Below are 26,181 nucleotides of genomic sequence, written 5' to 3'. Positions count from 1 at the left end.
AAGAAGCCCATCCGTGAGTCATTACGTGACTTACTGTTGAGGGAAGCAGTTTCCTCCGAGCTCTCAGGTTCTCCTGCTTGGTCTAGGAGTGGAGTTGCCATGAGACAGATAAACAGGAGGAAATCCAGCAAAAGTGGAGTAACACAGACACATGGGGGGCCCAGCAGAACCTCGTGACTCGTCAAAACGCCCAAAGCCCTGACCTTAAATACCGTCTCCAGCCAAAGATAAAGGAGGACGCCAGGGTGGTGGTTCGGAACTCGCCTGGGGAGGGAAGCCATTTACATGGAGACCGAAACGCCTATGTTTGGAGAACAAACGTTTGCTGGGCCTGCAGAGCTAAGGGGACGCAAGAAGAAATTTTCACAAGCAGGCTTTGCTGGGCTCTCCCCTAGAGCTCACACCTACACACAGAGCCTCGTTCACACTGTGGTCACCTACGGCAGTGGCTCCCTCCCTGGAACAGGTCCTCCACCCGCCTTCTTTTAGGCCCTGAGGGGAAAAGCAAATATTCCAGAGCCTTTGGGGCTTTAAAAATAATCAGCCTCAATTAAGTCTCATACCAAAGAGGCACAGTTTGGGATGGCAAATTTTGCTTCCGTATGTCACCGATTGATCAGAGGCTCAAATCTTGTTTAAGTCTGCACAGGTAGAGTTTATCTCTGTAGGAAAGCAAAGCTCTGGTGATATTCGTTCCTCTAAGCGACAGTATAACTCAGGAGTTCCCTGGTGGCCTAGCGGTTAAGGATCTCACACTGCCATTGCTGTGGCTTTTGGGTCATTGCTCTGTTGCGCGGTCACACCCTAGTCCAGCAACTTCCACCTGCCGCAGATACAGCCAAAAAGTAAAAATAAAAAAATAAAAGCGATGGTATAACTCAAAGGTTATGATGTTATTGCCTTTCAGCTGGCCATGAACTAATTTGACGTCTAATTTAACCATCTTATTCAGCATTGCTTTTTCTACTGCCAATTACATTGAAGCAGCTATGTTATTCTGCCAGTTATTCTGTGTAATATTGTGTTATTCTGCTCTCAAAAATGAATTAAACAAAACCTTGACACATGTTATCCATTGTATGAGAATTACCTTCTTAACAGTGTGAAAAACACGCTCTGATAGTCTACCAGCAGTTAACAGAATTCGCAAAGGCAGAATGATCCCGTTTTTAACAAACAGGCCTAAGTTTGGGTTCCCCAGAAGCAAACCCTGCACAAGGATGTGAGTGCAGTGGCTTATCTCGGAGGCACAAGGATCACCGGAAGGAAAGTGGGAAGTGACACAGGTAAGGGCACTTGCAACCCCAGGATATGCCCCTTGAGCAGGTGGATTATTTCGAGCTGAAGCCAATGAAGACCCAGCGGAATTAGTGGAATTAGTGCTTTACCTCCTCTTTAACTGCCTAAAAGAAAGTGTAAATTTCCCCATTGTGAGGGAATTCTACATCTATAAAAGAGACACCCATTAGAAAAGGCACTTGTTTCAGTACTTTTTTTTTCACCTAAGAGACTTTACCACGAGAATTTCTGCCCCCTGCCCTCTAGAGCCTCTCCTTCCCCTCCCACCCCCATTCCTTTCCTTAGGAGCCGGGCCAAGCTGCTGAACCTTCCTGTGTGGATAGGTGAGTTTTCCCTGTTAATCTGTCCTCTGCCAGGTTAACTCCTAGATCCCAGCTAGAAGGTTAGGTGGGAGAATTCCTCCTCCCCTTCAGAAGACAGCTAACAAACGGTTACATTTTTAACAGCTCATTTGGGCAAAAATGGATTTGAATTGGGCGGCGCCAAAACAGAAGTGGGTTGGCCCATTCCCCTGACGGGAGCTGGAGGAAGACTTTTACGGAGGAGGCAGAAGCAAAGCCAGGAAATGATTTGATCGCCGTCGTTTAAGGGGCTCCATTATTTGGGAAAAAGCCTCACCTGCTGTGATTAGCTGCCCTTGTTCACACTCTCAAGCCTGAGGCCTAACGAGCTGCGGTTGGGGTCTGCTCAGGCTCTTCGGCCTTGGAAGCGCCTCAGCCTGGCGGCCTTTTGGCGGAGTTCATTGGAGGGTGGGTCCCTACGTCTGTGACCGTCGGGTGTTGGAGGGTAACCCTACTGGAGACTGCAGGGGACCCCAGTGCCGGGGCTGCGCTCCCCAGGGAGGACGGAGCTGGGTATCTACATCCCCATCCTGAGCAGCCACTCACGGAGGGCCGTTCCTGAAGAGGTTAATTCTGCAGCGATTCCTGCCGGCCTGCTCGGTGGCAGCTTTTTTCAGTTTTGGAGAAAGTCTCAGGCATGAAGAGATAAGCGCAAGCAGGTGGAAATCTTGAAGTTTACTGAAATAGCGGAGTCCGAGGGATGTGGGCAGGACCCCAGGACTTTTTCTTCTTCATAGAAAGCGCATTTCCACTCAGCAGGGAAGGGTATCATCCGCAAGGTAATAGAACGAGTTGGGTTTTGAAAGAAACAACTATTTCCAGGCCATGGAGGGCTTTCGTGTAAGTACACTTGCCATCAGAAGTAAATTTAACTACAAAAGATGGTAAATAAATGTTTTTGTAACCTAAGGGAAACTTCCAATCAAATATTTTATTATCAGTATTTTTTACAAAGTATATGTAGAATTTTTCATAATTAAACAAAGACCTTTACAAAGTCTTGCCCTAAATGACTTTATTAAACCATTGATTTGATTTAGTGTGGCTTAAAAAAAAACCCCTCATCAATATTATTTACCTTAAAGGGGACTTCCAGATACAAAAAAGAGAGAATTGGAGTTTTCTTTGGTGCGGGAGGTTAAGGGTGCCGCGTCGTCACTGCAGCAGCCTGGGTCACTGCTGTGGCACGGGTTCGATCCCTACTCAGGGATTTCCATGCGCCCCCAGCACAGCCGCAAAGAGAAGGGAGACCATGGACCTCTCCACCCGACTGATTAAAAGACCCATGTGTAGCCCGACTGGTAGAAAACCTCCTGCGAGCTTGGGGAGGCTTCTCTGTGCTCCAGCTCAGCGGTGCAGCTCCGAGGCATCTGGAAAAACCACGCTGGGGCCACGTGGACAGAGAGGGAGTGAAACTACCCCCACGCTAGAGATGTGGGAACCAAATCCAACTCACACTCAAATCCTGCCCAGTGTGTTTTCTGCTTGTTTCCTTGAGCCAGCCTGTCTCATTCAAAGATCACGCCTCCAGCCCAGAAAATGAGATTTCTCTACAGTTTTGCCCAAATTACAGGGGCACAGGTGAACCGCCACCCCACCCTCCTTGCATTCACACACGTGCGTGTGCACGCTCACACAGACACACACAAAACCAGGAGCTCAGCCCTTGCCCTCAGGTCCCCTCCCCCTCTCCCCAGGTATTTCTAAAAGGGGATGCATGTGGGCTGGGAAACTCTAAGGCTGCATCCCCCACTGCAGCCGCCTGGTTCTCCTCTTCCCATTTGGCTCCGACGCCACTGCCTCGAACAGCTGTCGTCGGGTGCTGTCCCCTCCCACGCCTCGCAAAGACTCACTGGAAAATTCTGTTTCTTTCAACCGAAGAGACGAGTTGGGATGGAGACCCACACACCATCCACGGCCCTCCCCCTGCTGCTCCCCCTCCCCCATCCTCCGGCCCTTAGCTCGGCTTGGAGGAATGCAAGCCCTCACCAGTGTGAACAGGAAAAGGGCCTCCCATCCAACGATCCTGGGGCGGGCCTGCAGCCAGAGTTTAGGAACCTTCCGCCCCCGGGCCCCAGTGGCTTCCAAGGCTCCAAGGAGTGTCTGCACTGGAGGTGGCAACTCCAGGTCCTCTGATTGCTCTTCGGCCAACCCATCCGAACAGAAACCAGGCGCTGTGCCGAGGCGGCTGTCCGGAGGCCGCCCCACCTGCCGCGTCCCCATCGCCCCCGGCGCGGCACCCGCGCCCCGCTCGCCTCGTCGCCAGTCTCGCCAACCCCGCACGGTCTGCCTGTCGCTGGAAGAACTGCCCAGCACAGACATTTAATCCTGCTCCTCGCGTCTCTAAGAAGCGGGGCTGCTGTCCCCCCACCGCACGGTAAAGGCCAAGCGCAGAAAGACGCCTACGAGAGTCTCTCTGATGTCACCTCTGCTTATGTTCGCGCGCACGGCCTGTCCCCGACCGCGTGCTCTCTGCTCACGATTCCCTCCGTCACAGCAGCTCCCTCTGCCCGTCTCCTCCGCTCTTTCCCGCTCCCGCCTCAAAACCTCGCCTGCAGAGGACACCCCTGAACGCGTCCTCGGACCCGAGGCCGGGGCGGCCCCTCTGGGGGTGTCTGACCTGCCCGCGCACCGCGCCGTCTCCTCTGGGGCGGACCCCCCAAGATTTCCAGGCCGTGGCTCCCGCGGCCTCTTCCCCCTGCGACCCTCCAACTTAGGCCAGGGCTGCATCTGAGAGGGGGACGTAGAGACACCATCCAGCCTCTAGGGACGACAACCTGCCAAGACAGGCGCCTGCGGGGTGGCTGCGTTTCTGCGGGAGGACACGGAGCCGGGCGGCCAGGCTGCAGAGACAAGAAGCAGCCGAGGTCCGGAGGCGGGGAGGCCTTCGGCCCCGACGGCTTTTCCAGCCCCGCCCCGCACCCTCTGACACACGTCAGAACGGTCCCCTTCGCTTAAGAAAGAGCTCGGCTGTTGGCTTGGTTCTCATGACCAGAGAGCCTGTTCATCCTAACCCCCGACTGCCTGGTCGCTGCTCTGAGCCAGAACATTCTGCTACCCATCAAATGTGCAGCCTCCTTAAAGGCGAAGACTGTGTTAGGCTCGTTACGCTCCAAACAGAGCGTTTGCCCGACCGTAGGAGTTTTTGAGCCGTGATCATAGCTGACACTTATTGCACGTTGTAGCTTATACCCACTTTACACCTTAGAAAATTAAGGCACAGAAACGTGAAGTTACTGGCCCCAAATGACCTGGGAGCAAGCGGCTAAGAGGGAGGACCGTGCGTCTCTACAGTCTGGCTCCGGAGACCGTGCACTCGACCCCTGGACCACGGGGCCTCACCGTGGTCGCCAGAAATCCGGCGAGAGGGAGACGCGACACGGTGTCTGTCCTCGAGTAGCTTACAACACCGCTTTCGGTCTTGGCCGTGGGCTTTCACGTTTTGGTGAGGCCCGCGTGGCACTGTGTGTGGCTCTGTGTGTCGTCCTATCTGATGTCCCTTAGGCGCCTCTCCCGTACGCCTGCTTATCCTGTACGGGCCTGTGTCCCCGACCTTTACGGGCGGGAACTGAGACCACTTCTTTTTCTCGTCTTCTGCTAATCCCGGACTCCCAGCGGGTCCCTCGAGCCCTCTCCCTTCCGTGACCACAATTCTTCTTCTTTGTCTGAGTCTGTTTCTCTTTTGTAAATAAGCTCATGTGGACCACTTTTAAGACTCCGCGGGAAAGTGAGATCATGGTATTTGTCTTCGTCTGGCTCAGGTCACTTAGTGTGATAATCTTTAGGTCCATTCTTCCAACTGTGGGCCCCGTTTTGGTTATGACGTTTCATTTGCGAGGAAAAAAGAAAACCCACTAAAGCTGAAACAACCAAGGGACTTTATTTATTCGCGACACTGAAAGGTCTAAGGGTAGGTCTGACGTCTGCTAAGTCCTGATCCAAGATTCGACGATGTCACCAGGGTCCCTTTCCTTCCCTCTTGGCCCGTCTCTGAAAGTTGGCTGCCGTAGGGTCTCAGGGACCTGCAGCAGTGACGGGGCTTCTCGCTTCCTTCCTTCCATCTGGCAGAGAAGAGAACGCATTATTTGTTTGAACAGCCTTGACCTGTTCCTTATAATGTCATCTAAAGGGATGTGGCCAAGGACCACTGAATCAATCATTATGGCTGCGCGTGCGTGCGCGTGCGTGCGCGCGTGCGTGTGTGTGTGTGTGTGTGTGTGTGTGTGTGTGTGTGAGAGAGAGAGAGAGAGAGTGTGTGTTTAATTGTGTGTGCGTGTCTGTGGGTATCTGTGTAACTGTGTGTGTGTGTGGGTGGGTGTGTGTGGGTGTGCATCTGTGGGTCTGTGTGTGTCTGGGTGTGTTTGGGTGTATGCATGTGTATGTGTGTGTGTGTCTGTGAAGATCTGTGTGTCTGTGTGTATCTGTGTTCTGTCTGGGTGTGTCTCTGTGTCTGGGTGTGGCTGGGTATGTGTGTGTTTGTGTCTGAGGGTCTGGGTGTGTGATGAGCTGACTGGCTTGGCCAGGTCACCCACTGGGCCACACGGAATGAGCTTCTAGAATCCGGTGGAGTGCCCCCACCGTGCTGGGGGGTGCTGAGAAGAGAGGGGCTGCCCACAGAAACGTTCAGGATTGGAAGGGGCTGCAAAAGTCGACCAGCGGGGCCTCCTGAGGATGCTTCTCCTTCCTGACGCTGTCCTTTTCTTTGGACGAGTCAGCCCTTGAGAATACAGCTGTCACTTTCTCTACAGCAGAAAGGAACACATTACGAATCAACTACAATTCAAGAAAGATTATAGCTAGATAGAAAGGCAGACAGACAGACAAAAAACCGTTGTCTCGGTCTAGACCCCAGTGGCAGATGCACAGCCTGGCCCCAGTTCCTTTAGAACGAAGCTAATCTCTCCTGCACTCAAGCTTTTCGTGTCTCAGGACCGCCGTCCTGCTCCCGTGCAGCTGTTCCCGGCGGCGGTTTCGTGGCCCTTCAGCACCTGTCAGCTTTGCTCAGAAGCCCCCAGACTGCGCGTCTGTCGGGAGGGAGCTTCCCATGCCCACTCTTCTTGTTGGCAGCGGGGAGGCTTCTTCTGGCTGCTCTGGCCCAGGGGGAGAGAAGCCGAGTGGGTCCCTGTGCGGTTTAGGAGCCGTCGCAGAGGGTGTGAGCGGAAACTCACGGCTGAGGATCAAAAGCCCAGTCTGGGCCTCATGTTGCTTCCGGGACCGCTTCTGCTGCCGGGTGCCTTTCCTCGGCGGCGGGCAGAGACAAGGGGGCAGGGAAGGCACGCTGCCAGTGCCCCAGCGACAGCGCCGGGTCACCAGGGGACGATAGCCGCACTCCTGCCTCCGACACTGTGACTCGCCAGTGAGACTGAGCTGCTGGACGCCAAGCTTCTTGAGGGTTCCCGAGCGGGCAGAGCAGGAGGGGCACCGTCAGATGCAAGGAGAGGTTTGTCTCCTCTGAAGCACACGGACTCCTTGCTTTTAAAAAACTGGCATGTCACTGTTGACGGCAAAAGCAAGTTTAAACCTGGGCCGCAGCAGGCAGAGGCCCCCGTTTTCACTGCTGGGGAATTTCCCGCCTGCCCTGGGCATATTCTGCTTTCCCAAGGGGGCACTGAAGAATGTCACCTTGGGCATCACAACCCAAATTGTATCTCCCTCTTTTTTTTTTTTTTTGTCATGCCCGCAGTGTGCAGAAGTTCTGGGGTCAGGGATTGAACCCTCACCCCAGCAGTGGCAATGCCACATCCTTGACCTGCTGCACCTCCAGGGAGCGCCCCCAGGGTGTATCCTGAAGCAACAGTGACAGGGCTCTGGGCAGAATCATGCCCTTCTGGAAGTGCTGCTGCCCAAACTCTCTTAGACAGAAAACCCGAGGATTCCTGGGTTTCTAGTGACACCGCTCACCTGCACCGCTGGCGGTTAAGACCCTCCGCCGGGAGCCTTCAAGCATCTTCCAGATGCGTCAGTTTTTCTCTCTCTGCTCTTGCTTATATTTAGCCTCTTAGCATCCATCTTTTCTAAGTATTTCTCCTGGCAAACCTCTGGGTACCGAGCCAGGAGGTCGACCCAGCCTTCTCTCCACTTCGGCAGCAGAAATATGCTCTTATTTTATATATTCTCTTGGGCATGTGTTAGGTGCGGGGCAATAATCAATCACTGGTCATTACCTCCACACTTACCGTGCCTGTTTGAAATCTCCGGTAGTTATCTAAGCCTATTTCTAAACGGAAATATTTATTAATGATGTTGAGGGAGTTCCTGCTGTGGCTCAGTGGGTTAATAATCTCGCCTGTCGGGAGTTCCCGTCGTGGCTTAGTGGTTAACAAATCCGACTAGGTATCTTGAGGTTGTGGGTTCAATCCCTGGCCCCACTCAGTGGGTTAACGATCCGGCATTGCTGTGAGCTGTGGTGTAGGTCGCAGACGCGGCTCAGATCTGATGTGGCTGTGGCTGTAGCTGCAGCTCCAATTGGACCCCTAGCCTGGGAACCTCCATATGCCGCCAGTGCCGCCCTAGAAAAGACAAAAAAAAAAATCTAGCCTGTCTCTGTGGTTTGATGCTCAGCCTGGCACAGCAGGTGCAAGGGGTTAAAGATCTGGTGTTGCCACAGCTAAGGCATAGGTCAAGCTGCGGCTCAGATACGATCCCTGGCCTGGGAGCGTCCCCTGCCCATGCATGTGGCCAAAAGGGCGCAAATGGTGTCCAGGGATGTTTTGTGCAACCTTTCACGTTGTTTCTTGTCCAGGTAAGTTTGTATCCCTGCCCCCAGTTCCTATCAATGCAGCCTCTTCCGGCGCCGTCGATGAAGAGCAAACCTCTGGCGCATCTTGTGATGGGTGAGCGATGATGGAAACAGTTCTGGACCACCTACCCTGGACACGAGGGGTAGACAGCAACTGTGGCACGACGTACAGCCCTCCACTGTGCATGTGTGTGCGTGAGTGTGCGTGAGTGTGCGTGTGTGTGTGTGTGTGTGTGTGTGTGTGTGTGTAGCTGCAATTTATGGTGCGGTTGCTCTGAGCCATGCTAAGGGCTTCACTTCACCTCTACCTCTGAGGTAGGTACTGTGGCTCAATTTACCAGCTGTGGGACCTGAGGCTCAGATTTTAACTTTCCCAAGGTCACATAGGTCGGAAGAAGCCACCCTAAGATCTAGACGCCGCCTCTCGGACCCTGAGCCGGGCTCTCGGCCAGCGTGCGTCGGGGGCCTCGTTCCCAGGGGGTGTCCACCGGTCCCCTTCAGAGGACAGACACGGAGAAGGGTCAATGATAAAGCAAAAGACGATGCATCGGAGAGGCTGACAGCACATTTCAGATGAGGGGATATCGGAAAACATTTCCTATGTATAAAACTATCAAATTACTTTCTGAATATTAAGCCTTGTGCAAACAGGCTTGTGACACCCGTGACTGATAGAAAATACATGAACATGGAGAACAGACAGCACGTTAGTAATCTGAATTTTAAAGAGGGGTTTTTTTTTTCTGACAGCTCAGAATTGTTTTATAAATTTTTAAGAAATGTTAATAAGTGTCTGACATGAACGATGAAAGGGGACTGTTTAGTATTTTGCAAAATGATTAAAGCTTAAAATGTCTCCACACAATCATGAGCAGAAGCAAAACCGCTGCAGCCGGAGTCATGAGTTGGAAGTTGCTGCTCCAAAGAAGGCAGAGGGAGATCTGAACGTCATCCCTCCACAGAGAAAACACGGCCCTGGGCCGGCCCGGGAGGCCGGGGCTATAAACCCCGCACAAGACATCCAGAGGCGATGCACCTGACCTCTTCGCAGCGGGGGAGGGAGCAGCGTCCTGATGGCCCTGGGACCTCCTCTCCCTGTCTCCCACCCCCCCCGGGGGGTGGGGTGGGGTCCGCAGCCTCTCTCTTCTAGAAGTACACTTTCTCACCAGCTGCTGAGAGCGCTGGCCGCTGCTCGGGGCAGGATAACTCCTTCATCGTGTGTTGAATACCGTTTTCCCAAATTACCACCTGGTACATGGAGAGCTCTGGAGCTCACGGTCCTCCGAGGTGAAAGTCCCCATGACGGTGAATGTGCCAACGAAAACGTCACTCTTCCAGGCACAGATGACGCAGTGAGCCTGGGGATCCGCTCACGACACGGGGGGGCCATCTCCTTCACCTGGAGCGAACCCTACAAGAGGGAAACACCCCCAGCCCCAAGGACGTCCTTCTCCATTCCCACACAGGAAGGGTCCACTGTCCATGTTTCACAGGACAGCATCTTGGAGGAGTTTACCCTCTCTGTTTTGAGGAGGAACACTGAGTTCGTCCCTAGTTCTGAACTCACTGGGAGAGCAAAAGCTGCGGCTATGAATTAAATGTCATTATTTGTCATTCATCAAATGGTTATTCTTCATGCCGTGGAGTGTCATCAAATACTCGATGGACGAAGAAGCAGAGGTGCTCGCAGGCTTGACGGTTTTAAGGAACCTGTGGGAACTCGAGTTCGGACTTGATTCTAGTAAGCCACATGCCATTGTGACTGAAACTCTCAAAAGCATCACCTGTCTTTCTCTTCTTGCAGCGACCTCTCCGAAGACAGCTTGTCCTGTTTGGGGTGGATGGTCTAACAAATTATAACCAGTCGAAATACCATGAAGCTGTTAAAAATGAAGATGCAAGTAGGTAATTTTCATGCCTTTTCTTAAGGCAGCTTTGTCTGCCCCATCCACAAATCTCATGCAGAAGCCTGCCTCACAGAGACGTCTCGGAACCCTGTCGGTGGGGCTTGCGGACCAGACGCACCCAGATTCCAGGCATCCTGGAGCAGATTGAAAAGCATATGGCATATAAAATACAATTAACGATTATCCATAGATAGTAAGATGATTTTATTTACTTCATTTTCTTTCTGTAATTTTAAAATTTCCCCGCAAAATTTATTTTTATAAAAAATAACCTTTCATTTTTTTTTTCTTTTTAGGGCCACAGGTGCGGCCCGTTCCCAGGTTAGGGGTCAGACTGGAGCTGCAGCTGCCCGTCTACACCACGACCACACCAACACGGGTTCTGAGCCGCATCTGTGACCTACACCACAGCTCACAACATCACCAGATCCTTAACCCAGTGAGCAAGGCCAGGGGCTGAACCTGAATCCTCGTGGACACTCACTAGTCAGAGTCGTTTCCACTGAGCCACAGCGGAACTGCAACGTCCAATCTTTAAAAACATGTATAAGGAAAATCAGAAAGGTAGAGAACGCGGGTCCCTGACTCTCACGGGGGGACAAGTAGGGGACAAAATAAAAGACTCGTTTTGACCGCTGTGGGGCCGCGTGAGCACGAGGAGCGCAGGAGAGCAATTTGGTTTTCCGGGCGCACAGGCTCCTGTTTCCCTTTCCTGCGCCGGGACGTCTGCTGACTGGCCGGCGCTGCGGCAGCTCCGGCAGGTGCGGGGCACACTCTGCCCTCCTGCTGTCCCCCCGAACCCAACTCTGACGCCTTTCCCGGAACGCCCGGCTCTTGGGAGCCAGCCTGGGGCGCGCGGAGGGTGAGATGGGAGCTGCCCGCAACGTCGCGCACCGGCCGGCTCTGCCCTTTTCCTGCTGAGACGCCGTCGCTGCCTTTTAAACTCCGAGCCTTTGCCGGTCCCTTTGCTCACACAGAACTGTCTCTTCTCAGCACTGTCTCCTGCGCAGTTTCCCGCGTCCTGACCTCCCAGGCCCCTGCCGGGCCACATCTCTCATGTGACAGGTGTCATGGACCCTGGGCTCAGGGGTCCACCGTGCCACGGGGCCATCCCCAAACGCCCTGGTAGCTGCAGAAGTGCCAGCTCGGAGTCAGGGGGTCAGACGGACACCCCTGCTCCCCTGTTTCCTCACTGCAGGACTTTTGTCCGATTACTTCGTCTCGCTCAGAGCCAAGGTGTTCACGTTTTAAACGAGGATAATAAGCAGCACCAGCTCCCAGGGCGAGGCCAGGCCCCCGCGAGCTCCTTCACGGAGAACGCGGCGCGCGGTGCTTGGCTTAGAAGAAAACGCGAATGATAGCTGCTGTTCTTCTTATTAATTAATTTTATTTAGTATTTAGGTTCTAGACTCCAGAGCCGGGGAGGTGGTGACAGCGGGGTGGGACAGAGCCCTGAGCTCGCCCAGGAGGTGTCAGTTCTGGCTCGTGCAATCATCTTTCTCAAGGTGTGGCCCCAGGCCAGCCCAGTTCATGGACCGTTCAGTTCCTGAGTTCAGAAGCTCCATGGGAGTTCCCACCGTGGTTCAGCGGTAACGAACCCGACTAGCATCCATGAGGACGCAAGTTCGATCCCTGGCCTCGCTCAGTGGGTGAAGGATCCAGTGTTGCTGTGAGCTGTGGTGTAGGTCACAGACATGGCTCAGATCCTGCGTTGCTGTGGCTGTGGTGGAGGCCGGAAGCTGCAGCTCCGATTCGACCCCTAGCCTGAGAATTTCCATATGTGCAGGTGCAGCCCTAAAAAGCAAAAAACATAAACAAACAAACAAAAACCCCCAAGATTCTCCATAGCAATACTTTGTCTTTTAATCTAATAATGAAAATGTCTGGGCCTGTATTTTCTGTGTCCACTTTTTAAAGATCATTTTTCTAGTGATTTATTTTTGTTGTGTTTTACAAAAGTATCTGTCAGCAGAGGATGAAAAGTTAAAAAACAAACCGAAAAAAACCCCAAAGCTGGTCTTTCAGAACGAGTAGTTTGCGCTCCGCTCTGGAAACACTCAGATCTCGGATCCCACCCCCAGAGGTTATGGCGTAACTCCCCGGGGATGGGCCTGGCACAGGGATTCGAGAAGGACGGCGAGTGACAGGAGAGACACTGTGCTGAGGGAAAGCTGAGGCTCCCCGCCTCCTGGGAGTCGCCCTGCAAGCAGAGGCGCTGGTTCTCAGCCCTGGCGGCACAGAGGACTCCCCGTCCCTGTGCCTTGAACTTGTGCCTCTGCCTCCCAGAACCAGTTAAACCAGAACCTTTGGTGGTGGGTCCTGGCACTGGGATGTACAGATGGCTCTGGGAGCAGAGAGCACTGGGTCAGAAAGCCTGCTAGCAGATGGGAGTGTTCCTCGTGGGGAGGTGGGTTCGCTGCGTCCCCAGGGCCTGGAGTCAGAAGCAGCCCTTGGGATTCAATCTCTTACCTTCTCTGGGTTCACACAGCCCGCCAGCCGTGGCTGCAGCTGGGATGGGGGCTGCAGGGAGGCTGCAGGGTGGGGGGCGCATGTTGGAGCCAGTGGGCGGCTGACAGGTGCTGGCCCTGGGGCATCCTGCGCTCCTGCCTCGCTCCTCGCCTGCGCTCCTGTCTGATGCTCTGACTTTGGGGGCGGGGGGGCGGGCAGCACCCCTTCTGCTTATTTTCTGCTGAACCAGCGTGACCCTGGGAGGCAAGTTTTCTGGGAGAGGGAAGAGCGCGGCTCTTTATGCCCAAAGTTGTATCCTTTTGTGTTGAGCAAGTGCGTCCAGCGCTCACAGCTGTCTCAGCACAAACCCTCACTTCCCCGCGCCCTCGCCAAGGGCCCAGCAGTCTGTGTCCATCAGTCACTGAAAAAGGTGCCTTTAGCCTGAGGAAGGTCCAAAGGCATTAGGACTCAGGACTGAGAGGGAAACAAGAGCAGCGGGGGAAGCGCTGTGCAGCGAAAGCTGGTAGAAGCTGGGGACAGGTCAGGACACTTAGTCTAAAATGCTGGTGGGAGAATGATGGGAAGGCCTGGCAGCGGGGACTTCACCTATTACGCTGCTGTGACGGGAGGTGTGTCAGCAGCGACTTCTCACAACAAGGCTCTGAGACACGCCCTTGTCCTGCCTGTTTGACCAGCACCCTTTCTGCCAAAGGCTCCGGGGCAGTGGTGTTTGAAATTGTTTTGAAATACAACTTTCACTGAAATTCTTAGTTTTAAAAATCTGCTTGAAATAACATTAGACTCCCAAACCAAAGAAATATTTAATAACAACAAAAGCTCCAGAAAAGACATCTTGTTACCCTGGGAAACTCAGCTCTAGAGGGAAAAAGGGCAAGAAAAAGCAGGTTTATTTTAGGTGACAAAATTTGCTTTGGGATTGAGAAAAGTTGCAGATGATTTGAGCAACGTAGACACTGGAAATTGTTCAGGCTATGGCTCCGCGGTTGTATTAGAAATCATTCGATAGCCATAATTTTGCTAGTGTTACTTTATATGACAACCATTTATTCCAAAGCATATTAAGCACCCACTGTGTGCAGGACAGAGCACACAGTAGGTGTGGGATGATTCAGGCCACAGTGAGCAAGGCAGACATGGTCATCACGGATTTTACATTTTGGCAGAGAAAAAGTACAATTACACACATAAATAATTACAACAGTGGTAAATAAAAATTAAAATGTACTACTTTAGTGTACTACGTTAAAGTGGCCGCCCTCTTTCACTCCCCTGCCTTCCCTTAAAACTGCACGCTGCCCGCCCTCTTCCTCCCCCTCGCGAAGCCGTCAGGCAGCCCCCCGAGAGCGGCCAGGCCCAGGGGAGGCGGCCGGCCGGGCAGGGCCTCCAGCCGGCTCGGGACGGGGCTGCAGGCCAGCGGGGTCCAGACGACAACCCCGCACCGGAGGATGGAGCAGACGAGGGAGTCGACTGGGGGCAATGGGGGGCTACTCAGAGGGCGACGCCCATCGGTTTGCTCACAAAGGTGGCAGAAATACGGAAAAGGGAAGACCTGACAGGCACCCGGGGTGGTAAATGGGAATTGTGGCCAACGTGTGAAATCCTGACTTCCGTACAGACAGACGGAAGAAGAGGCGTGCGTGTGTGCGTGTGTGTGCGCGTATGTGTGTGTGTGAGAGTGTGTGCATGTGCATTTCCCGCCTCTGCCAACTGAGAGGAACCTGGAGCAGCCCCGCTCTGGCTTCCCAGCACCTCCTCAGCTCAAAGGAACCCGGGCTCCTGGACGTGTGGCCGATTCAGGGCTGAGCAGAAAAAGGACCCGCAGAGCCTGGACCTCCGTGTACAACAGAAAGTAGGAATGTGCTCCAGGAAAGACGAGGAACATTGAAAGGGCTCCAGAGGGGGCTGGCAATACTGGGGACAATGCAAGTCCCGAAATGAATAGCGAGAGTAACGCAGCCTCTCCACCCAGCGAACGAAGAAGGAGCCTATGAGGACACTTGGCTGCGTACGTGAACCAACGCCCGGGAAGACGAGAGCAGAGCAATGTCCCCGGGCGTGGAAGGCTGGTCAACAAATACAGAAGGGACATCACCAGCAGCAACAGCCCAGCCCCTGAGAGAGGCTCGCATGCTGCCCTGCAGCCGTGACGGCACCCCGGCCGGGGCGAAAGGGCCTGGGCCCAGGATGACGGGAACGACCTCGGCCCGGAGGCTCCTCCAGGTGAGCCCAGGGGCTCACGAGCGAGCTTCTGCGTGAAAGAGGCAAGCGGCTCAGAGAAGGAGACGCGAGGACAGACCCGGGGTCAGACCCAGGAAGACCTGAAGATGCTGTCCTGCCGTCTTTGACGACGGGAGGAAGGGCCACTGGCCAAGGAATGAAGCGGCCAAGAGAAGGTGGAAAGTCAGAAAACAGATGCAAGTAACACAGCCCCAGGATGCGGGGTTTAAGTCAGCGAGACCCCTCAGACTTCTGACTCCAGACCTGGAAGATGACAAAAGTGTGTTTTAAATCACTAGGTAAGTGTGTGGTAGTTTGTTACAGAAGCAATAGAAAAACCGTCACACCAGGGAGTTCCCACTGTGGCTCAGCGGAAACAAATCTGACTGCATCCATGAGGACGCAGGTTCGATCCCAGGCCTCCCTCAGTGTATTAAGGGTCCGGCATCGCTGTGAGCTGTGGTGTAGGTCGCAGACGTGGCTCGGATCTCACGTTGCTGTGGCTGTGGTGTAGGTCGGCAGCTGCAGCTCCGATTGGACCCCTAGCCTGGGAACCTCCATATGGTGTGGCCCTAAAAAAGACTCCCCCAAATTAATAATAATCAAAACAGGAAATAAGTAACTTTAGGACGAAGAAATCTGACAGAAGCCATCTGAATGAAAGTGATTAAATCCCTACCAGCCTAGGCACAGACTCTGCATGCCGCCAGATGGGATGCAGTGAAGAGACACAGCCCGTGTTATGTTTTACCCAAAATGCAGAAACTGAGTTTTATTATGAGTCAGCATCAGACGATTCAAACTGAGGGACATTCTATAAGGTGACTGGCCTGTCATTTTTTTTAATGCTGTGGTCGGGCCGCTCAGGACGGCTGTGCGCCTGCTCCTTGCACCCCCCCTCCCCCAGTCCCTGCTCCACTGCCCCCTCCGCACGTGACCCCTGGGGCCAGAACGGTTCCACCTGCCAGCTCATTAGAGGGAAGCGCTGCCTCCTGACAGTCATCAGCTTGAGGGGCTCTGAGGATGGGCGCCAGCTGCTGGCTTCCCTGGTGACCGATGAGCCAACCTGACGTCAGTTCCCCTATAAACGGGAGCCTCCTTCGCTGCTGGGCGGTGAGCTGCTGCCTCGTCCTGCCCCTTGTCTGCCGCGCATGATGCCATTTTGCTCCAGGACTTTGGCTCAGACATGTAAGCTCCCCAACTACTCGACCTCTGATGGCTCCCATGTCACTGTCTCCAGGCTCCTTCCTGGAGCTTGCGGGCCTGTGGGGTGCAGCCCAACCAGGGCCAAGGTTATGAAAGTAGAGGAAAAAGTGAGGAATGTTCCAGATCGAAAGATACAAAGCGACCTTGACAAGGAGAGCAACAGGTGATCTCGGAGTGAATCTGCTGCTCTAAAGAGCTACTGGGACAACTGGGAAACTTGAACGGGGTCTCTGAGAGAACACAGGGGACTTTGTCTCATCCTTGCAGCTTCTCCGAGGGCAGCTCTTGACCCATAAACTTGTGGAAGGGGTGGTGGTGGTATTTCAGGTCTTGAGGATGGAGGCGGGTCAGGGAGGTTGGTGGAGAGGGAGGGGCCGTGAACGTGTGGCTCTGGCAGGATGCTTGTGGAGGATGGGGATGTGTCAGTTGAGGGCTCACGGCTGGAGAGGTCCCCTGATGTCCCCAGGGCAGTGAAATGGAAGCTTGTCTCCGTGTTCCCGAAAGGAACTCAGCCGCCTCCGGTCTTTGCCCAAGCACCTTAGCCTTGAACCAAGGCCCACGGCCTCTCCAGGCAGGTCTCGGCGAACAGCGCTCTGGGCAGCCCCGCAAGACCCTTGGGAAGCAGGTCTGGGCCGGTGGGAAACTGAGGGACGGGGATGCGCCGACTTTGACGGAATCTGGCCAGCAGGTGGCAGCAGGCCCCTCGGGAGGGAACAGACCCGCCAACTGGGAGGTCCCAGGGCGGGGGGCCGCCGGGAGAGGCAGAGGCCCAGCTGCCTGCCGGGGTGCTGGCTGCCTCCGAACTCAGGGGCTCCTGCCGGATGAAACCGCAGGCCCCCCGGCCGCACTCTCTGGAAATAATGGAGGCAGGACGAGGACCAAGAGAAAGTCCGCATTGTGCTTTAAAGAAAGAAGCATTTAATTCTTCCTAATGATGCAAAGAGATAGGAGCCATCCCTGAACAGACCCTGAGTCAGACGCCTCCAGGGCCCTAAACGTTACAAAGAAAGAGCTGGACGCACATGTCATGGGGCCTGACGTGGCCTCGAGCATTGAGATAATCATGAGAATAGGGCGTTGGTTTTTTATCTGGGAGACAGGAGCAGGAGGCTGAGAACTGGGGGGAGAGGATCTGTAGTGTTTAGAACAGAGACTAGAACCGGGTAAGCATTTGGGAGCCGTTGGGGGCAATCATTTCCTGAGCCCGAAGCCGGGCCTGGCCTGCACTGTGCTCCGCGTGTCGCACTCTTCATCATGAGCCTCTGGCGCTGGGTGTGTTGGCTCAGCTCTTTAGCTCCGAGCTTGGACAACCTGGGCGCTTCCTCGCTGCCTCCCGAGGCCCCGTGGGTCCAGCAGAGATGAGGGCAGACGTGGCCCCGCCCGGCGGAAACCTACCAGCAGGGTAGCTAGTCAGGATCAAGGCCAGGGTTTAAAGCCAGGACTCTGATTCAAACACCTGCTTCTGTGTCCCCGTCGTGGCTCAGCGGTAACGAACCCAACTAGTATCCAAGCCGACCAGTATCCGTGAGGATGCGGGTTCCATCCCTGGCCTCGCTCAGTGGGTGAAGGATCTGGCGTGGCTGTGGGGTAGGCCAGCAGCTGTAGCTCCTATTCGACCCCTAACCTGGGAACTTCCACATGCTGCAGGTGCGGCCCTAAAAAGAAATCAAGAAGCCACTTCTACTACCTTCCATAATAAAGACATCTAACTTTTCCTGGTGACTGTTTTGTGCCAGGAGCTTCGCATAGTCAGTTTTCACACAGACCCGGTGAGGAAGGAATTATCATTGCTGTTTTACAAATGAACTATTGAGGGGCTTGTCCGGGGCCGTGCTGGTCAGCAGTCAGGGTTTTCCGTCCTGGGAGCCCATGTTCTCTGCAGGGTGACGCACTCTAGTGACCTAGGCTCAGAAGAGAGCTGCGCCAGCATCGTCCTTCTGTCCAGGCATGAATCCCAGCGCTGACGGGTCAGGAAATCAGGAAAGAATCTCTGGGCTGAGGATCCTCTGAGAGCTTCAGGTTCAATGTTTCTGCATGTTGATGGGACAGCATTAGCCTTAGCAGCATGGATTCAGATTAAAAAAAAAAAAAACCCAAGATTGAGACTTGATTCTTTCATGAGTTGCATAATTTTATTTTATTTATTTTTGCCGCGCCTGATGCATGTGGAAGTTCCCAGGCCGGGGACTGAACCTGAGCCGCAGCAGCCCCCAGGCCGCTGCCGTGGCAGCCCAGGACCCTTAACCGGCTGTGCCACAGGAGAACCCTGGAGCTGTGAGATGCTAAGCAAGTCATTTAGCCTTCTGGGACCCGTGTCCCCGCCTGTGACCGGTCGATACCATGTGCGTTGTTGGGAAACTAAAGGTTCAGTGAGGCAACTGGTGTAACACTGCTCTGTGCAGTTTAAGGGGAGACCTGTGAATTATGTCAAAGCCTTGAGACAATTTTTTGCTGTTGAGTCTAGTTCAAAACCTGCTATTCGAGGTCTTTTGTGCTCTGCTTTCAAACTATCTTCCCAGTCTTAACTCTTTTCTTATGGTTTTAAGTAGACATAGAAATCCTATATAAAACTGGCTCTGGAAATTAAGGGAATGTATTGATTAACACTTGATGGGGAAGTGAAGGACTCAAGGCGTATGTCAGCTTCAGGAGTAGATTGATCAGAAGCCAGGTTTTCTCTGTCTTTCGATGCCTTTTCTTCTGTGCTGGCTCCGTTCTTGGGCTTTTCGCTCATGGTCACGGGCTGGTTGCAGCAGCTTCTGCCTCTACGTCCTCCTAACTTAGACGCCGTTGGAAGAGCTCACCCTGGATTCTGGCTCAAATACAAGTCCTGCGCCTTATTTTTCATTGGTCCAGACTGAGTTACATCAGTGAACGGGTCGCCTTGGCCCTGGGCTAGAGGATGGGGGTTAACTGAGCCCGGTTGGGGCCCACATTTGCAGCTGAAGGTTGTCAGCCTGTCAGACCTAATGGGTTAACGGCAGGGAGGGGTTTATTCTCTAAGTGCAATGTGGGGGGTCACTTCCACCAGAGGGGTGAACGCTTGAGCGTGAAAACAAATCTCCTTCATCTACGCTGCCATCAAATCGAACCGCGTCCAGGGTTGGGGGCACGTTTTGTCTTTGACCCCTCTTGGGTTAGATGTATTCCTAGGTATTCCTTTCCCCCCCACTTTCAGGGCAACACCTGTGGCGTATGGAAGTTCCCAGGCTAGAGGTCAAATCAGAGCTATAGCTCCCAGTCTGTGACACAGCCACAGCAACGCCAGATCCAAGTGGCGTCTGTGACCTACACCACAGCTCACAGCAACGCCGAATTCTTAACCCACTGACTGAGGCCAGGGGTCAAATCCACATCCTCATGGATGCTAGTCCGGTTCGTTTCCACTGAGCCACAATGAGAACTCCATAGACCTAGGTATTTTTTTTAATGTGCTTTTAAATGAGATTTTTCTTAATTTCTCTTTATGATAGTTTGTTAGTAGTGTATAGAAATGCAATAGATTTCTGTATATTAATTTTGTATCCTGCAATTGACTGAATTCATTTGTTCTAAGAGTTTTTGGGTAGTGTCTTTAGAACTTTCTGCATATAGTGTCATGTCTATAGCAAACAGTGAAAATTTTACTACTTCCCTTCTAATTTGGATTCCTTTTATTTTCTGATTTCTGTGGCTAGGATTACAACTCTCTGTCAAATAAAAGTGGTGAGAATGGCCATCCTTCTCTTGTCTTGATCTTAAGGGAAATGATTTCAGATTTTCACCATTGAGTATGATGTTGGCTATGAGTGTGTCACATATGGTCTCTATTATGTTGAAGTATGTTTCCTCTATATCCACTTCTAGAGGTTTTTTTTAAAATCATAAATGTTGAATTTTGTCAAAAAATTTTCTATACCTATTGATATCATGTGAAATCATTCCTCGGTTTGTTAATGGGTGTAGCATGCTGATTTGTGGGGATTGAACCATCCTTGCATCCCTGGGATAAATCCCACTTGTTTTTGGTGTATGGTCCTTCTAAGGTATTTTTGAATTCAGTCTGCTAATAATCTGCTGATTTTTTTATCCATGTTCATCAGTGACCTTGGCCTATAATTTTCTTTTTTTTTTTTGTAGTGCCTTTCTGGTTTTAGTATTAGGGTGATGCTGGCCTCATAGAATTAGTTCAGAAGTATTTCTTCCTCTTCAGTTTTTTTGGAATCGTTTGAGAAGAATGAGGGTTAACTCTTCTTTAAAACATTTGGTAGAATTCACTTATGAATCTGTCTGGTCCATGCCTTTTTTGTGCAAAAATTTTTTTAAATTACTGATTTAATTTCATTACTAGAAATCAGTCTGTTCATACTTTCTCTTCTTGATTCTGTTTTGAATGGTCAGTTGCACATTTCTAGGGATTTATCTGTTTCTTCTAGGTTGTCCATTTTATTGGCATATAACTAACTGTAGTAATCTCTTATGAGCCTTCATATTTCCGTGGTGCCAGTTGTAACTTCTCTTTTATTTCTGATTTTCTTTATTTGGGCCCTCTGCTTTTTTTTTTTTTTTCCTGGTTAAATTTTTGTCAGGTTTGTTTATCTTTTTAAAGAACCATCTCTTAGTTTCATTGATCTTTTCAATTGTTTTCTTCATCTCCATTTCATTTATTTCTGATCTGATTCTTATTATTTCTTCTACAAATTTTGGGTTTTGTCTGTTTTTTCCATAGTTGGTTTGGGTATAAGTTTAGGTTGTTTGAGACTTTTCTTGTTTCCTGAGGTAAGCTTGTAATGCTATAAACTTCCCTCCTTTTGCTATGTCCTGTAAGTTTTGGATTGTTATTTCATTTTCTTTTGACTCTAGATATTTTTAAATTTCTTCTTTGATTTCTTCAGTGATCTATTGGTTGCTTAGTAGTGTGTTGTTTATCTTCTACATGTTTGTGTTTTTTGCAGTTTTTTATTGTAGTTGATTTCTAGTCTCATACTGATACTGTCAGAAAAGATGCTTAATGTGATTTTAATCTTCCTAAATTTGAGATTTGTGACCTAGCATGTGATCTGTCCTGGAGAATGTTCTATGTGCACTTGAAAGAATTTGTTTTCTGTTGGTTTGGGGTGAAATGTTTTGTGTATATCTGTTAAGTTCATATAATCTAATGTGTTATTTAAGGCCAGCATTTCATTTTTGATTTTTCTGTTTGGATCATCTGTCCATTAATGTAAGTGGGATGTTAAATTCACCTAAAATTATTGTATCACTGCCAGTTTCTCCCGTTATGTTTAATATTTGCTTTGTGTATTTAGGTGCTCCTGTGTTGGTTGCATACCTGTTTACGATTATTTTATCTTCTCATTGCATTGACCCCTTTATCATTATGTAATGTCTTTCTTTGTCTCTTTTTACAATCTTTGTTTTAAAGGCTACTTTGATTTAAGTATTGCTACCTCAGATTTTCATTTAAGTTTCCATGGATTACCTTTTTCCATTCCCTCACTTTCTTTTTTTTTTTTTCTTTTTTTAGGGCCACACCCATGGCATATGGAGGTTCCCAGTCTAGGGGTCAAATTGGAGCTGTTGCTGCCAGCCTATGCCAGTACCACAGCAACGCCAGATCTGAGCTGAGTCTGCAACCTACACCACAGCTCACGGCAACACCAGATCCTTAACTCACTGAGTGAGGCCAGGGTTCAAACCTGCAACCTCATGGTTCCTAGTTGGATTCATTTCTGCTGAGCCATGATGAACTCCCGTTCCCTCACTTTCAGTCTGTGTGTCTTTAGGTCTGAATTAAGTCTCTTGCAGACAGCACGTGTGCATGCATGCACACACATCTCCTTTTTCTTTTTATCCATTAAGCCACCTTTTGTCTTTTGATTGGAACATTTACTCCATTGCATTTAAAGTAGTTATTGATAGGTGTGTACTTATTGCCATTTTGTTTAATTTTTTCTGGTTGTTTTTTGTAGTTCTTTTTTTCCCCCCTTTCTTCTGTGATTTGATGGCTATCTTTCAAGTTATGTTTGAAGTAATTTCTCCCTTTTTTTATATGTATACTATAGGTTTTTGGTTTGTGAATACCATAAGATTTACATATAGCAAACTATTTATGTGATAAAGTTGATTTTTTTAAGTTGATGATCTCTTAAGTTCAAACACATTCTGATCATCCTACATTTTCACTCCTTTCCCTCTCAACATTAATTTTTTTTATATCATATGTTACATTTTTTTGTGTATCCCTTATTAAGAATATAATGACTTTACTGCTTTTGTCTTTTAAACTTCCTACTAGGTTTGTAAGTGGTTGATCTACTAGCTTGTCTGTATGTTTGCTTTTACCAATGAGATTTTAACTTTCATTATTCTAGTTGTGGCCTTTTCAATGGTCTCTAACTTTTTTTTATTACTCAAAGGAATTTATCACATCTGTAGTTGTATATTGATCATAACAATCTGATTTCACAGGATTTCCATCCCACAGCCCAAGCACATCGCCCCACCCCTCAAACTGTCTGCTCCGAAGACCATAAGTTTTTCAATGTCTGTGAGTCAGCATCTGTTCTGCAAAGAAGTTCTGTCTGTCCTTTTTTCAGATTCCACATGTCAGTGAAAGCATTTGATGCTGGTGTCTCATTGTATGACTGACTTCACTTAGCATGATAATTTCTAGGTCTATCCATGTTGCTGAAAATGCGGGTATTTCGTTCCTTTTAATGGCTGAGTAATATTCCATGGTGTATATGTACCACATCTTCTCAATCCACTCCTCTGTCGATGGACATTTAGGTTGTTTCCATGTCTTGGCTATTGCAAATAGTGTTGCAATGAACATCAGAGTACATGTGTCTTTGTGAGTCATGGTTTTCTCTGGATCGATGCCCAGGAATGGGATTGCTAGATCAAATGGTCGTCCTATGTTTGGTTTTCTGAGACATCTCCATACTGTTTTCCACAGTGGTTGTACCAATCCCACCAATAGTGTACTAGGGTTCCTTTTTCTCCACACCCTTTCTAGCACTTACTGTTTGTAGACTTTTGGATGATGGCCATTCTGGCTGGTGTAAGGTGGTACCTCATCATGGTTTTGATTTGCATTTCTCTAATAATGAATGATGTTGAACATCTTTTCGTGTGTTTTGGCCATCTGTGTGTCTTCTTTGGAGAATTGTCTGTTTAGATCTTCTGCCGATTTTTGGATGGGGTTGTTTTTTTGGTATGGAGCTGCAGAAGGTGTTTATAAATTTTGGAGATGAATCCCTTGTCCATTAATTCACTTGCAAAGATTTTCTCCCATTCTGTGGGTTGTCTTTTCGTTTTGTTTAGGGTTTCCTTTGCTGTGCAGAAACTTTGAAGTTTGATTAGGTCTCATTTGTTTATTTTTGTTTTTATTGTCAATACTCTGATAGGTGGATCTGAGAAGATATTGCTGTCATTTATGTCAGAGAGTGTTTGGCCTATGTTTTCCTCTAAGAGTTTGATAGTGTCTGGTCTTCTATCTAGGTGTTTAATCCATTTGGAGTTTGTTTTTGTGTATGGTGTTAGGGAGTGTTCTAATTTCATTCTTTTGCATGTGGCTGTCCAGTTTTCCCAGCACCACTTATTGAACAAGCTCTCCTTTCTCCATTGTATATTCTTGCCTCCTTTGTTATAGAATAGTTGGCTGTAGGTGCATGGGTTGAATTCTGGGCTGTCTATCCTGTTCCACTGATCTATATTTCTGTCTTTGTGCTAGTACAATACGGTTTTGATGACTGTTGCATTGTGGTATAGTCTGAAGTCCGGGAGCCTGATTCCTCCAGCTCCATTTTTCTTTTTCAGGATGTCTCTGGCTATTCTGGGTCTTTTGTGCTTCCAAACAAACTTTAAAATATTTTGTTTGAGTTCTGTGAAAGATGGCCTTGGTAATTTGATAGGGATGGCATTGAATCTGTAGATCACCTTGGGTAGTATAGTCATTTTGATAATATTAACTCTTCCAATGCATGAGCATGGTATCTCTTTCCATCTATTTGTGTCATCTTTGATTTCTTTCATCAGTGTCTTATAGTTTTCAGAGTACAGGTCTTTTGTCTCTAGGTAGGTTTACTCCTAGGTATTTTATTCTTTTGGATGCACTGGTAAATGAGATTGCTTCCCTAATTTCTCTTTCTGATCTTTCATTGTTAGTGTATATAAATGCCATCGATTTCTGTGTATTAATTTTGAATCCTGTGACTTTGCCAAATTCATCGATGAGCTCTAACAGTTTTCTGGTAGAGTCTTTAGGATTCTCCAGGTATAGTATCCTGTCATATGCAAATAGTGATAGTTTTACTTCTTTCTTTACTTCTTCCTTTCCAATTTGGACTCCTTTTATTTCTTTTACTTCTCTGATTGCCATGGCTAAGACTTCCAAAACTAAGTGGAAGAGTAGTGGTGAGAGTGGACAGCCTTGTCTTGTTCCTGATCTCTGTGGGAATTCCTTCATCTTTTCACCATTGAGAATGATGTTCACTGTGTGTTTGTCATATATGGCCTTTATTATGTTGAGGTAGGTTCCCTCTATGCCCACTTTCTGACGGGTTTTTATCACAAATGGGTGTTGGATTTTGTCAAAGGCTTTTTCCACATCTATTGAGAGGATCATATGGTTTTTATTCTTCAGTTTGTCAATGTGGTGTATCACACTGATGGGTGTGTGGTTATTGAAGAACCCTTGCATCCCTGGGATAAATCCCACTTTATCATGATGTACGATCCTTTTAATGTATTGTTGGATGCAGTTTGCTAGTATTTTGTTGAGGATTTTTGCATTGATGTTCATCAGTGATATTGGCCTGTGGATTTCTTTTTTTGTGGTATCTTTGTCTGATTTTCGTATCGGGGTGATGGTAGCCTCATAGAATGAGTTTGGGATTATCCCTTCCTCTGCAATTTTTTGAAATAGTTTCAGAAGGAGAGGTGTTAGCTCTTCTCTAAATGTTTGATAGAATTTGCCTGCGAAGCTAAATTTTGTTTGTTGGAAGTTTTTTAATCACAGTTTCAATTTCAGTTCTTGTGATTGGTCCATTCATCTTTTCTAATTCATCTTGGTTTAGTCTTGGAAGATTGTACTTTTCTAAGAATTTGTCCATTTCTTCTAGGTTTTCCGTTCTATTGGCGTATAGTTGCATATAGTAGTCTCTCATGATCCTTTGTATTTCTGTGATGTCCGTTGGTACTTCACCTTTTTCATTTCTAATTTAATTGATTTGCGTCCTCTCTCGTTTTTTCTTGATAAATCTGGCTAAGCGTTTATCAATTTTGTTGATCTTTTCAAAGAACCAGCTTTTTGTTTCATTGATCTTTTCTATGGTTTTCTTTGCTTCTATTTCATTGATTTCTTCTCTGATCTTTTTGACTTCTTCTAACTTTAGGTCTTGTCTGTTCTCTCTACAGCTGCTTTAGATGTAAAGTTAGCTTGTTTATTTGAGCTTTTTCTCATTTCCTGAAGTGGGCTTGTATTGCTATAAACTTTCCTCTTAGAATGGCTTTTGCTGCATCCCAAATGTTTTGGAATGTCTTATCTTTGTTGTCATTTGCTTCTAGGTATTTTTAAATTTCCTCTTTGATTTCTTCAGTGATCCATTGGTTGTTTAGTAGCATGTTGTTGAGTCTCCACGTGTTTGTGATTTTGCAGTTTTTTCTTTGTTGTTGATTTCCAGTTGTATAGCGTTGTGGTTGGAAAAGATGCTTGATATGATTTCAATTTTCTTAAAGTTAGCAAGGTTGGATTTTTAGCCCAGGATGTAATTAATATTAAAGAATGTTCCATGTGCACTTGAGAAGAATGTGTATTCTGTTGCTTTTGGATGGAATGTCCTATAAATATCTATTAAGTCCATCTGGTCTAGTGCTTCATTCAGGGCCTGTGTTTCCTTATTGATTTTCTGGCTGGATGATCTGTCCATTGCTGTAAGTGGGGTGTTAAAGTCCCCCACTATGGTTGTGTTATTGTCAATTTTTCCTTTTAAGGTTGTTATCTGTTGCCTTATATATTGTG

Source organism: Phacochoerus africanus, chromosome 6 (genome assembly GCF_016906955.1).
Source record: "Phacochoerus africanus isolate WHEZ1 chromosome 6, ROS_Pafr_v1, whole genome shotgun sequence".
Taxonomy (NCBI): Eukaryota; Metazoa; Chordata; class Mammalia; order Artiodactyla; family Suidae; genus Phacochoerus; species Phacochoerus africanus.
The sequence above is the reverse complement of the archived record's forward strand: the minus strand, read 5'-3'. Positions refer to the sequence as shown.